Genomic DNA, 13,722 nt, shown 5'->3' on the forward strand with positions numbered 1-13,722 from the left:
GACAAATGGTCTGGAAAAGTATACAGTGTCTAGTTGTGTAGATGAGACAAATACAAGCTCCTGTGTACACATTGGCGTGCACATAAAAGAATCCTTTTCAGTTTAATTTCGATGAAGAAATGTCACGGTCCATTGAAAATGTCCGTCATAGCACTCTGCATAGCACATGCCTATCTTCAATAGCCCGATTAGTGCAGAAAAGTAGGAAAATTAAATGAAATGAGAGGCTTTTGACCCTACGGCGTCAAACATTTGATTAACCAATCAGCAGTGATCTTACTAGTGGATTACCCAAAGTTCCGTGCAAAACACGCCAAAAGCTCGCCGTAACAGACCGTTTCATTGGCTAACCCCTCACATCATTCAGAACACGCCAATGATAACAACTCTTTCAGATCCAAGTGTAGTAAAGACAAGTACACCCGGTCAGATCTTTATGTAGTGTAGGCAATCGAAAGTGTAAAAAACGAAATGAAATATAGATCTGTATTTTAATCAGATGGCGGGATTCCTCTTTACAGTGGTACAGGACGGAGAGCCTAGCAGGGATAACGTATAGTCTTTTGGCTGGGACGAAAAAATCAAGGTTCCGTGTACATATTAGCGAGCACGTAAAAAAACCCCTGACAGTTGGAATTCAATATAAGAGTAGGCCGTAGCGCCGATACCCGGGCAAAGTTTCCCTCACACTACACTGTATAGCGTATGCTAGTCTTTATTAGCCCGGTCAGGGCAGAACAGTAGAACGTTAAACACAATTTCATTTCATTCAATTTTCCTACTTTTCTGCACCAATCGGGCTATTGAAGATAAGCATGTGCTATGACGGAAATTTTCAATGAACCGTGACATTTCTTCATCGAGTTGCAATTTTAACTTGAAAGTAGAAAATGCAGGAAGCTCTCTGATAGTACGATCCAGTGAATTCCATGCGCGAATAATCGATGGGAAGTACGACTGTTGATAAATGGTCAAACGGTTAGGTGGAACATGAATATTGTGTCTATTTCGTAGATTGTAGTTAACATTGGGTTCTCTAGACGACCATTTCACGATATAGTGGTTTCCTGAGTCTAGCCACCCTGGTTAGACTTTTACAGGACTGGGGTTACGTAATTTCAGGTACCGTAATGATCCAGATCTGAATACTCATAGAAATTTCAATTTCATTTGTAAGAGTGGCTTACAATCACACTCGTTTTTCACATTAAAATTAAAGCATTTTGGCAGCTGTAATGAAACGTCGCTATTCGACTCGTTCTTACATTTCCTACCCGTTGTGTTAATATAATTTGAAATAAAATCATAATATCCAATACGGAAAACTTGTATTATAATACATGCTTATATGACGCCACAGTAAACGAAATTCAATTATCAATGCGCGTATTCAAATGTGACCTGGAATGTAGAGGCTATAACAAGTCGACAGTATGACAGCAAGCCACACTAATAGGTCGCTAATAGCGCGGTGTGTGAATTTCCTAATTTCTACTTTTCGAGTTGCACTTTGACTTGGTATTGCCATCAATAAATACAAAAATATGACTAAGTCGAAATTCGACAACACGGTATACAAGCCAAAATGCAAGTCGAAAACTAGAAATTAGGAAATAAAACCAGGGGCGCTATTACCGCCGTGTATTATTTCTTAGTTTCCTATTTTCGAGTCGATTTTGGTTTGTTTATGATGCTGTCGCCTCACATTTTGTCCTTACTTCTACTTTTCGACTTCCGCTTTCTGAAGGGGCGAAAAGTAGAAATTATGAATGGTAGTTATAGGCTTCCATACGTTTCCTGCTCAAGTGACTTGAAAACGGAACTTCGATGTTAGTTACTTTGATGTGCTCTGAATAAAGGGAGATGACTCCTATTAAATAACTCCATAGACGCGCAAAGGATATCTTAAGTCTAAGAAGGTGGTGACTTAACTACCGGATTTCACATAAATGTCGTAATGGGGATTTGAAAAGTTAGGGGATAGCAATGAAATGGTGTTTAACGTCCTACTGTTCTGCTCCGAATTGGGCTAATGAAGACGGGCATACGCCATACAGTGTGCTATGAGAAAAATTTTGCCCGGAAAGCGGTACTACGGCCTACTCTTATATCGAATTCCAACTGTCAATAGATCTTTTACGTGTACGCCAATGTGTACACGGGGCCTCGTTTTTTCGTCCCATCCGAACGACTAGACAGCTGTCCTTGTCAGGCCCTCCGTCCTGCATCACTGACAAGGGGGAACGACGCAGGAAAATCTGGATGAACTTTCTCGGCCAATGCAAGAATCGAGCACCCGACCTCCAGGCTAGCGAGCCAGGGGGTAGATTGAAACAAAGACAATGCCGAAAACCCTATAGCTGGCCTCAAACCTTTTTTTCATCAGCAGCTTTGATTTTGTAGAGCCATAATAGACGGTTACTACCACCGAGATGGTCATGGTTGGGTTTTTTTCCAATCATTTATCATGTTCGTATTGCTTAAACAATCACGTTTTCCACTACTGTCATATAATAAAGTTTGATGCGTTAAATTCGTTATTTTTTACAATTCATTCCTATATACATATTTGAAGTTTCGATTGCTACACGTTCTTGTCTTCGTTTGTATAAATTTACAAATGATGATGATTGCTGACCCAAGCGTATCATCAATGATTTACAATTCATTTCTTGTGTTACCTATTGCGTTTTAATCGGTAGTAATTATTCGGGAAGAAAATAACGCTACTTGCATCTTTCGTACACGCAATGTATCGTCAAGGTCAGGCCTTTAGGATTCCAAAGTGTAGGAGCTGACATAATTTTAATTAATTTCTCAAATGATAGATTGATTAACAAAGCCAATAGCCCGGCGTATTGCTAATAATGTTGTTTTATATTCGATAACTGCTATTGAAATCTATTGTTTTTGAAAAACATTTACGAAAAAAAAGATATGTTGCAGCGGTAGTGCTACAATTTTCACACCCTTGACTGAGATATTAACTCCAGTCATTTTGAGACCAACACATGATTATATTTTGTTCACTGATGAAATTTGAGGGGGGAGAATTTAAACCGAGTGGTGGCATTTCCGCTTACCCTTCCTCTAATTCCGACTTTCAAAAGTTCTCATACGTACTCGTCAACGTGACATGACTTCATCCCGGTTCTTTGTCACATCCAAATGACTAAACACACTTCCCTTGTTAGCTTGACGGGCGTTACCCATGAGAAGTCGGTGCAAGACTTGAAAAACCCCAAACGATTTTCTCGACAGTCGACCTCTGCCAAGATTGAAACCCGAGAAATGCTAATTACAAGTACAGTTCTCCGACCCGCTCGACTTGTGTGGTCCCTAAAACAAATATGTTTAATTTTGAGAACACCAACGGTATGTATATCACTGTACATTGTATAAACTAGAACAATTTAATGGAAATGTATCGCGTCATTAACATATTACTGCAGTGGGGCTGTTATTGTCAAAAAAATATGACCGGTTATTGCCGATCTGTCATTTTTCTACTGAGATCGTAGCTATACCAAAATAATTGCAGAATTCTAGAAACTAGGAACTCTCATACCCCCCCCCCCCCAATGGTTACAATGCAAATTCGTCGAAAGAGATACATATATGCAAAATATCTACAACATCTTATTTTTCATACCCAGAATAATGATGAAATTGCAATTCAACCTGTATTGTTTTTTTAGTAATTTTTGTCAATTTCGGTATTTATTGTAGAATTATACACCAACCAGAAGTAAAGTCACTCAAACATTGAACAACCACACAAAATACTTGTTGAGAACAATCTAATGGCAGTGGTTTTTGGTTCTTTTTTTTAAAAGATAAAGGTTCACCTCTCCAGCCGCCCCTTGTTTTACCAAATAAAAATGTAGAATCGGGGAGCAAGCTGACCGTCGATCCTATATATTCTCGCGGACGAAATTGCCATTATGCCTAACGGGGCACCATGATGGCCAATGATCAGAATGCAAATTCTTAATTGCACATCCCCTGAGTTTAGGGACTGTACGCCCACGAAATCGCGGAAAAGGTCGATTTAATTCAAATGTTTTCGGACTAAGTTAATCCTCGCTACATATGGCGAACTTAAATAGCGCACTTGAGAATCACCTGGTTTCAGAAGACAGAACGCTCCCCCCCCCCCCTCGAGTGCGTAGATTCATTTCAAATAAAGTTGTGCAACATTCATCTTGTACAAAGAAAACATTATCACTAACTCGGTAAGATAGCTTTCCATATAATTAGTCATTTACCGTTATTAATGATTACAGAATAATCACGTAGATTAAAAATTGTTCGTCCTATGACATACTAACACTTCATACCCTAGTCTTAATACACAAGGCACATCTGTCCAGTGTCCAATTGTGTGCAGCGCCTATAATTTTTGTTCTAAAAGGATATTGCCCTGCACATTCCTCTGGTTAGTTACAACTGACAAGACTTTAGTAATAGACCTGCTAACGTGTTGTTTATTTTGTAACATTTGTTATAGAAAGTGTTCAGTCCGAGCTTGTTTACCAAAATTTTGGTCAAAAGAAACAAGATTTAACATTAAGTTAATTGGTCAAAATACTTATTGTGTTCTAGGGCCGTGAGTGTTTAGGAAAGGGAAATCCGCGTGACCCTTCTCTGGCCATCTCCATACGGATAACCATAAAAAGGGCTTGGTAAAAGAGACAGATATTCCAGCCTAACTCTAAACTATAAAAGATATGCAACCAGCATCTTTCAATGTTTTGTGCCTTAGCAGCCCCTCTGTCCTGTGTTATTGACAAGAAAAAACAGGGTTCCCGACGAACTCTCTCGGTCAACACCGAGATCTGCCCCGGGGCCTCTGGGTTAGTGAGTCCGTAGATTACTTTTTGTTGTCTTTGAAACTTTTCACCCAAAAAAGTTGTTTCAATTTCTGGTACATTATAACTATTATAAAATATGACAAAATCCATAAACGTGATGCAAATAGTGACACCAAATAACAGGAATATAATATTTATCTATGTGCACAGTTGTTAAGATGCGCAACGCATCACGCAGTCACTCTACGCATTACCTACAACGCCCGTACCTGGGAAAGACAAACTAATCGCAAAACAAAAACACAAAGTCCAAAGTTAATAAAACATTTTATCAATAATTTTCATAAAAAAAAATCATACAAAAAGTTTAGTTTTTGATAAAACTAGATAGGAGGTAAAATTATGATATAAAACTATGTCCGTAAACCCTTGTTTCGTGTGCCGTTTACAGTTGTTAAAAGAACTATAAAACATTAACACTAGCTTTAAGCAGATCGTTTAATGAATACCATGCTCACCAAGAAAAATAAATGCAATTCAGATTTCCAGTTAGTTGTTTAATTAAAAGATGATTACAACTATTTAAGATTAAGTCGGAAAAGGACGCAAATGAACTAAACTAAACACCTTTTTTGCATACTAGTTTGGTGTCTTAGATAAAAAAAAAACACGCAAAAAAAATAATAACTATAATTACCATTGCTTAGCTAGATATAGCCGAATTATACTAAGACGCAATGAAAACGCATCACTTTAATAAACAGATGATTGTAAATCTCGTTTGAGAAATACACTTGAATGTAATAACAGGACTCTACAATGCCACGCGATGATAGCGTTTTCACGATCGCATACTGGATTCAACAGAATGAGATTGTTAAAAATTACGAATGTATGGTGTCTGTCCCAGCTACGAAGTACACTGTAGCTTTTAAAAAGCTAGGACCAGAACAACACCTACGGCCCTCTGGGAGACCTAACGATATGCCAAGGTGACAGCTTAAAGGAGCTAAACCTCTAAGTACTCAATATTATCCATATGTAGAATGAACTAAGCGGACACAAATGACTGCCATTCTATTTGGAGTGTTCGCGTATTCTTCAGAACAGAATTTATTAGAAACTACTCTCATTGTAATGATTCTTCCAATGGGTCTAGTAATTTCAAAGTTTCAAAGAATAGCGATATTCTTAATTCAAGATGGCATGAATACCAGGCCCATTGGAAACACCATTACAACAAAAATGATCCCACAATTAGCTACTCGGGGGCTTATCTCCTTTATGCGACGACGGCGTGTGGCGATGGAAGTTTGATTTTTACCTCATCTGCCTTCATTTCTCTGTAAAGTTATTTTGTTCTCCGAGGGTTGTTCTGGATTTTCTTGTCTAACCTACAATCAAGCTAAAAATCACATTCCAACTGCATCATGTCTCACCAGTACTTGCAGTCAAATCTGAGTTACGCTTTCATTGCGTCTCAGTGTACATTTTACCCATAACGCATAATGATGACGTGAAATCAAAAGAAAGTTTTGCAAATATTAAGTGGCCCTTAGTTTTATTCTATATGTTGCCCCTTATTGTGGTAATATATAAAAATCATGACGACTGTTGCTGTCTACTGAAGACTTTTTCTGTTGTCTGTCCGGCGGAATGATCCAAGATGATTAGAGTTAAAAATCTGTAGGAATCCAGAAGAACACGATTTTAAATCAGTGCTTCTGTTTAAAGGTGTCTTTCTGGTAGTATAAATTGCAAAGAAGGTCTGGTTAGCAGTTGAAGGTCTCCTTTTACTTATTTGCAGACAAGTTTATCATTCATTATAAAATTACTACATTGGCCCTGTTAGAATCCTAAAAGAAATACAGGGCTTTAGGTTTTTAAGGACATTTCTGAAAATATATTGTAACAGTTTTCATTCTGCTTTAGCGTACATTGCAGGCTGAATTTGAATCGTTGTGTGCGTTATCACCAAGACTCAAAATTTGATTGATTTGAGGTTTTGTTGATCTGTTAGAAAAATTGCGATTTTTATGGCCTATAGCGTACATAGTCGTTTTGTTATTTGTTTTTTCAATTTGTTTCCCTGACCCTGATGATTAAAATATTACCCCTCTTAATTAACAATGTTCAATATATATATATATATGCATCAGTGAAACTTCTTTTTTTTTTAAATATGATGACATATTCTAGAGCATCCTTGTTGACAACATTTATCTGAACCACCACAATCTGAATCATTCTGACATCTGGTAAAACACCCACCAAGATCATGAACATGGTTTGGACAACTACCTGGTTTACCTGAAAATACGAATATCATAAACAGACTGTTTAAGATTTAACTTTCAACACCTCATATTACTTCTGTTTCGAGGGTTCGCATGGTTAATTACGTTTGTATTTTTAACTGAACCATAATGCCCGTTATTCAATAGATACTATTCGCATGAAACCCAAATCTAAGGCTTTTAAAATCTCCGGGGTTCTCAGTTGCACATGTAAACACTCAACGAGCCAAGTGATGCCACAACTGAACGAAGACCAACGCAACAACGATATCGGTCGGCTACAAGCACGCGAATCCCAGACAGATGTAGCCAGACTGCTGAATGTTACCCAGAGTATTATTTCTCGCCTTTGAGATAGGTGCCGACAGCGAAGTTCAACACATGACCGCCCAAAGTCAGGCCAAACAAGAGTGACCCCACCTGCCCGGGGTCGTCATTTCCGGTTACGTCATTTGCGGAAAAGGTTCACAACAGCGACCTCTACGACAGTCCATAAAGCCTACGTAAAACCGGATTACAAGCCAGACATCCCGTTAGAAATGCTGTTTTGAAATACGCCGACACCGTCAAATCCGATTTCAATAGCTTCAGACACAAAGCGTACGGTCAAATGAAAATGTTAAAAGAAATATATGCTATTACACTGATTTCTTTCTTAAAGGGTACCATGTTTTTAAAGGACAATATCGGTGTCAATCATTATAAAATATCTGATAGAACTGGTTAAATACATCCCAAATATAATTTTAACACAGAGATCACTGCTACGGGAGATGTGTAACAAGAACGTGAAGAAACGGGAAGTGACGCCAAACATGACAAACACGAGTTATCCTTCTATATAACTGATTGAAGTAACGAGCGATAACAGACAAACGATCGAATTTCATTTCACTGATAATTCCGTAGAGGTTGAAAAGTTATTATATGGGACGGTGAGTGGGTATCTTCACGTGCTTGTTACACATCTCCCTTAGCAATGATCTCTGTGTTAAAAATTATATTTGGAACGAGTTTAACCAATTCTATCACATATGTAATAATGACTGACACCAATATTGTCCTTTAAACGTCTCAAAATTATAAACGCTTCATTATACAATTCAGGTACAGAATTGTGATTCAGTTCTTAGATAAATGGCATAGGCAGTGGTGTCGCGTTTCACAGCAGTATACTGATACCGAAATGTGAACCTGATCGATTTGGTAAGAGCCACCTGATTCTGAAGATCTTTCGACAAATAAGTAGAAACGAATACTTTGGCGCGTAGAATTTATCAAACAAAAGCAAAGTGTTATGAGGTATTCTAGGATGAAAACAAAAGCCCACGTTAAAATATATTGCCACAAAAAGCGATAATCTAAGTCATGTAATTGCACTTACCCTGGGGGCGTCTTTGGGGTCGAGGTTTACTAGAATATCCAACCTTACTTCCACCTCCGCCTCTACCTCCACCACCGGAGTGCGAATGGGCTCCATCTAAGTCACCTCCTCCACTATTTCCACCGCGACCACCACTATGGTAGCCACTGCTACCTTTACCTCCACTACTATAACCACTACTACTGCTCCCCCCACCGCCACCGTGATAGCCCCCACTGCTGCCTCCTCCGCCACCACCATTGTACCCTCCCCCACCTCCACTATGATATCCACTATTACCCCCACCCCCTCCCCCACCAGAATGAGAATGGGCTCCGTCAAGAAATGCACCACTACTTTGATATCCACTACTACTACCACCACCTCCTCCATATCCACCACCCCCTCCTCCATATCCACCACCACCACCTCCATATCCACCACTACCACCACCACCTCCATGCCCCCCGCCATAGCTTCCTCCGCCACCACCTCCACCATAACCACCCCCACCATTACCACCACCAACCCCATGATAGCCACCGCCGCCACCGTAATGTCCACCCCCACCCCCATATCCACCACCACCATAGCCTCCCCCACCTTGCATCATCGGAGGTCGGATCATTGGAGGGGGCATCATAGGGGGTTGCATCATAGGGGGTTGCATCATTGGTTGTTGCATTATCATCGGCTGCTGCATCAGCATAGGTGTTTGCATCATTGGCGGCTTCTGCATCATCATTCCTCCGCCCATGCCTCCTGTCATACCACCAGTGCCAACAGGCGTGGGAACTAAGATGACCGTTGCTCCTCCAGTACCAGCACTGCCTGCTGTACTACTGGGCTGCATGTTGTATGCTCCACCCCCTACCCCTAGTATCGGTTCCTGCATGATGTACGTCCCGCTACTACCATTCGCATCAACATTTGGGATTGTAGGACAACATCTACTACCAATACATTTTGTTGGAGAAGGGCAACTCGTGGTACAGTGTAGGTCTCGACCTGATATTTTCACAACTGGGCGGCCTCTTGGACAATTTCCTGTTTGTGACATAGCTTTCTTGGCTGAAATAAAAAAAACTAAACATAAAAATGGTTTATAAAAATAAGTGACTTTTTATACACCTACTATCACATCGAAAACTGAAATTGTAGAATGAACTTATATCTTGAACAGAGCTGCCATGGAAATAATTATAATATCATTAGCAAACAATGAATACAGGATATTATCAGAAAATATTTAAGAAAATATAAATTTATACTTACGAACGCAAGTAACTTTGAGTACTTTCATAGTCTGCATAATTCGACATTTTGTTCCTACGGGACATATTGCTCCCTGTCAACAGAGTATAAATATATTAGGGAGTACTTGACCTTTTTAGAAGGAAGATATCATTTGGAGATGTTGCATAAAACAAACACTGAAATAAACAACAGCGTAGCCAGAAGTGCTAGCGGCCTTCTGAAAACCTTAACGGGTATGGGGGATCAAATTCGTGGACTGTGGCCAACCCACATCAAAATTACGACTACGACATTGTCAACCTGCAAATGTATTGGTGCTAAAAAGCTGTGTATAGTTAATATTGTACTTACAGCACATGGATCGATTCCAGTGGTAGTAGTACTTGTACCAGTATTACCAGCTGTGAGGGCACCTGTTGTTCCTGATAATACATAATTTGTATAGCACCCCAAAATTAGCAATACCTAAAATAGAAAGAAAGGTTATTGGGAATAGAAATACATTATTCAGGGGGGGGGGGGGTATGATATTTTCACTCATAAACAAAAAATGTATTACACTGCCACGTAGTAAAATTCAATCCTTGATAAATCATTACTAATAACTTATGCAATATTAACTACGCCGCTAACGCAAGACCATTGGACGTAATAGAGATATTTTCGCTGTTTTGATAAATATCTCCCACCTTCGCCGATCTCTGGTCTGAAGTGAAACTTTATTAGTAAGTGCAGGGGGACTGCACCACACAAAATTTACACAAAAACAAATACACGGACAGGACATCATACTCAGGAAAACACAAACATACAGACAATTCAAAAAAAAGTGAATGGATCCGGGGGGCTAGCCGTAAGCGTCCACTGCGCTGTACAGTCCCGGGTCTGTAGTGACACAGACTTCACTCAAATTTGAAAACAATTAGGAATACAACCCAAAGAACCCATTGTGTAATGCCAGCATGAGTCATGATCTGCTATATGCTACACGAAATACGAATGTAAGCATGTGTAGTAAAATTCAACTATACAAGTAACCACATCGGTGAAATGTATTAAAAAAAAGTAGTCTAAACTCTTAAATTCAATAAAGAAACGCTTCAGTATTTAATACATATAGGGTACATGTTCCATCGTCACAAAAAACAAAAACAAAACTGAATACAAAGAAGCAAGTAGGAAATCACAATTTACGATCAGTAAATAAACCATATTATTATATTTAAAGACAATTCAAGAATCTTACTGTATATAGAAGAGCCATCGAGCTATAATTATTGATGGTGGTAACTAGCCCGCGCTCCGTCATCTCCTTTTAAAAACTCCGTCTTTAGTAAAGGGACGAAGCAATCTTCAATGATCTGTACGAAAATGTCAAGCGATCGCGATTTTCCGTAGAACAGAAACAACTTGACTTTTCTGCTGGATTAACATTTACAGTGAAAGTTGTCACATCCAAGTTAGTCTTTTTAGTTGGAAAGATACTGACACGAATATACTCATATGCAAATAAAACAGGCCTCTCGCCTATAAGGTCATGTTTATTCAAAATTAAAATATAACTTTTGACACATTTCATTGGACTAACAGGATTATGGTTATTATTGACCACATACGTTAATGCGCCGAAAGTTGTTAGAATTACTAGAATATGTGGGTGTAGGTGGTGGGGGTTGAAGCGGTGGGGGGGGGGCAAAAATAACAACTAACAAAGGCTGGCCATGTTAACTACTAATAATAGCAATTTCCGCTAGATCGCCAGGAACAAAATTTATTTATTCCAAATGTTCTGGTTATTCGTGGAACGCCGACTTCTTTGGTGAGTAACTAAAGAACATATTCTCCCATCAATGGCACGGAGTTCGCAATTCTTTTACTTTAATTCAAAGACATACGATAGACAAACCAGTCTTACACGCATATCAATTATACATATCGTATTACATAGAGAATCTCCTACCAGTCTTTTTGATATCAAAAAATATCAACACAAGTTGATATTTTTTGATATCAAAAAAGACGAGTAGGAGATTTTATTTATCACCCAATCCCTTCTTACATGCACAAATAGATAAATATAATTCTTTACTGTAGATTTCACTTTTAATGAACATTACGGCGTAGTGATACATCATTTTTTGACATCAATTCAACCATTGCAAAGTCCTTTATATTGACCCAGTGTTTCCGTCAAGGTCAGTTGAATAACAATAGTTCATTTTTAATAAAAAAAAAGTTACTTTTAATAAGAAATGAACTGTTCTTTGAAAATAAACCAGCGGCTGCCAGGCAGGATATGCCCACATTTTCGAGAGATGGATAGAGAACAAGCTAACAAGAAAGTGATTTTTCCTACTATCAAGGGCCATAATTCAGGAAATTACAATTCAATATGCGCGAATATCGACAGGAACTGAGATCTTTGTGTTATAAACTTACATTTCAAGTTTCAACAAAATCGGATAAAAATTGTGACCTTTATAGGGTCCACAACCTTGATATACCATATTTTTACGCTATTTGAGAACGAACGGCGGCCATTTTGTCTGTCAATTTTGGGCCGATTTTCACGAAATTCGAACTCAACCTTCCTTAGGGTGTAACGGTGATATAATAATACGTTTTTTTAAATCGGATAAAAATTATGACCTCTATAGGGTCCACAAGCTAAAAACGTGATTTTTCATACAATCAGGGGCCATAATTCAGGAAGTTACGGTCCGATATGCGCGAAGATCGAAAGGAACCAAGATCTTTGCGTTATAAACTTACATTTCAAGTTTCAAAAAAATCGGATAAAAATTGTGACCTCTATAGGGTCCACAACCTTGGTATACCATATTTTTACGCTATTTGAGAACGAACGGCGGCCATTTTGTCTGTCAATTTTAGGCCGATTTTCACGAAATTCGAACTCAACCGTCCTTAGGGTGTAACGGTGATATAATAATACGTTTTTTTAAATCGGATAAAAATTATGACCTCTATAGGGTCCACAAGCTAAAAACGTGATTTTTCATACAATCAGGGGCCATAATTCAGGAAGTTACGGTCCGATATGCGCGAAGATCGAAAGGAACCAAGATCTTAGCGTTATAAACTTAAATTTCAAGTTTCAAAAAAATCGGATAAAAATTGTGACCTCTATAGGGTCCACAACCTTGATATACCATATTTTTACGCTATTTGAGAACGAACGGCGGCCATTTTGTCTGTCAATTTTGGGCAACTCAACCTTCCTTAGGGTGTAACGGTGGTATAATAATACGGTTTTTTAAATCGGATTAAAATTATGACTTCTATAGGGTCCACAAGCTAAAAACGTGATATTTCGTACAATCAGGGGCCATAATTCAGGAAGTTACAGTCCGATATGCGCGAATATCGAAAGGAACCGAGATCTTTGGGTTATAAACTTACATTTCAATTTTCAACAAAATCGGATAAAAATTGTGACCTCTATAGGGTCCACAACCTTGATATACCATATTTTTACGCTATTTGAGAACGAACGGCGGCCATTTTGTCTGTCAATTTTGGGCCGATTTTCACGAAATTCGAACTCAACCTTCCTTAGGGTGTAACGGTGATATAATAATACGGTTTTTTTAAATCGAATAAAAATTATGACCTCTATAGGGTCCACAAGCTAAAAACGTGATATTTCGTACAATCAGGGGCTATAATTCAGGAAGTTACAGTCCGATAAGCGCGAATATCGAAAGGAACCGAGATCTTTGGGTTATAAACTTACATTTCAATTTTCAACAAAATCGGATAAAAATTGTGACCTCTATAGGGTCCACAACCTTGACATACCATATTTTTACGCTATTTGAGAACGAACGGCGGCCATTTATTTTGGGTGTCAATTTTGGGCCGATTTTGACGAAATTTGAACTCAACCTTCCTTAGGGTGTAACGGTGATATAATAATACGGTTTTTTTAAATCGGATAAAAATTATGACCTCTATAGGGTCCACAAGCTAA

General features: G+C 38.6%; 2 long non-coding RNA genes across 2 annotated transcripts; both read right to left on the bottom strand.

The window, feature by feature from the left end:
- Window positions 1-5,125: 5,125 nt before the first annotated feature.
- LOC126825724 (uncharacterized) lies at window positions 5,126-8,751 on the bottom strand. Its single transcript, XR_007682154.2, has 2 exons — window positions 8,496-8,751; window positions 5,126-7,124 (listed from the first exon to the last, which is right to left on the bottom strand). It is a non-coding gene; the product is annotated as an uncharacterized LOC126825724 (long non-coding RNA).
- Window positions 8,752-9,032: 281 nt separating this feature from the next.
- Window positions 9,033-11,131, bottom strand: LOC126825723 (uncharacterized). Its single transcript, XR_007682153.2, has 4 exons — window positions 10,978-11,131; window positions 10,083-10,196; window positions 9,750-9,822; window positions 9,033-9,545 (listed from the first exon to the last, which is right to left on the bottom strand). It is a non-coding gene; the product is annotated as an uncharacterized LOC126825723 (long non-coding RNA).
- Window positions 11,132-13,722: the final 2,591 nt, after the last annotated feature.

This window comes from Patella vulgata, chromosome 6 (genome assembly GCF_932274485.2).
Source record: "Patella vulgata chromosome 6, xgPatVulg1.2, whole genome shotgun sequence".
Classification (NCBI taxonomy): Eukaryota; Metazoa; Mollusca; class Gastropoda; family Patellidae; genus Patella; species Patella vulgata.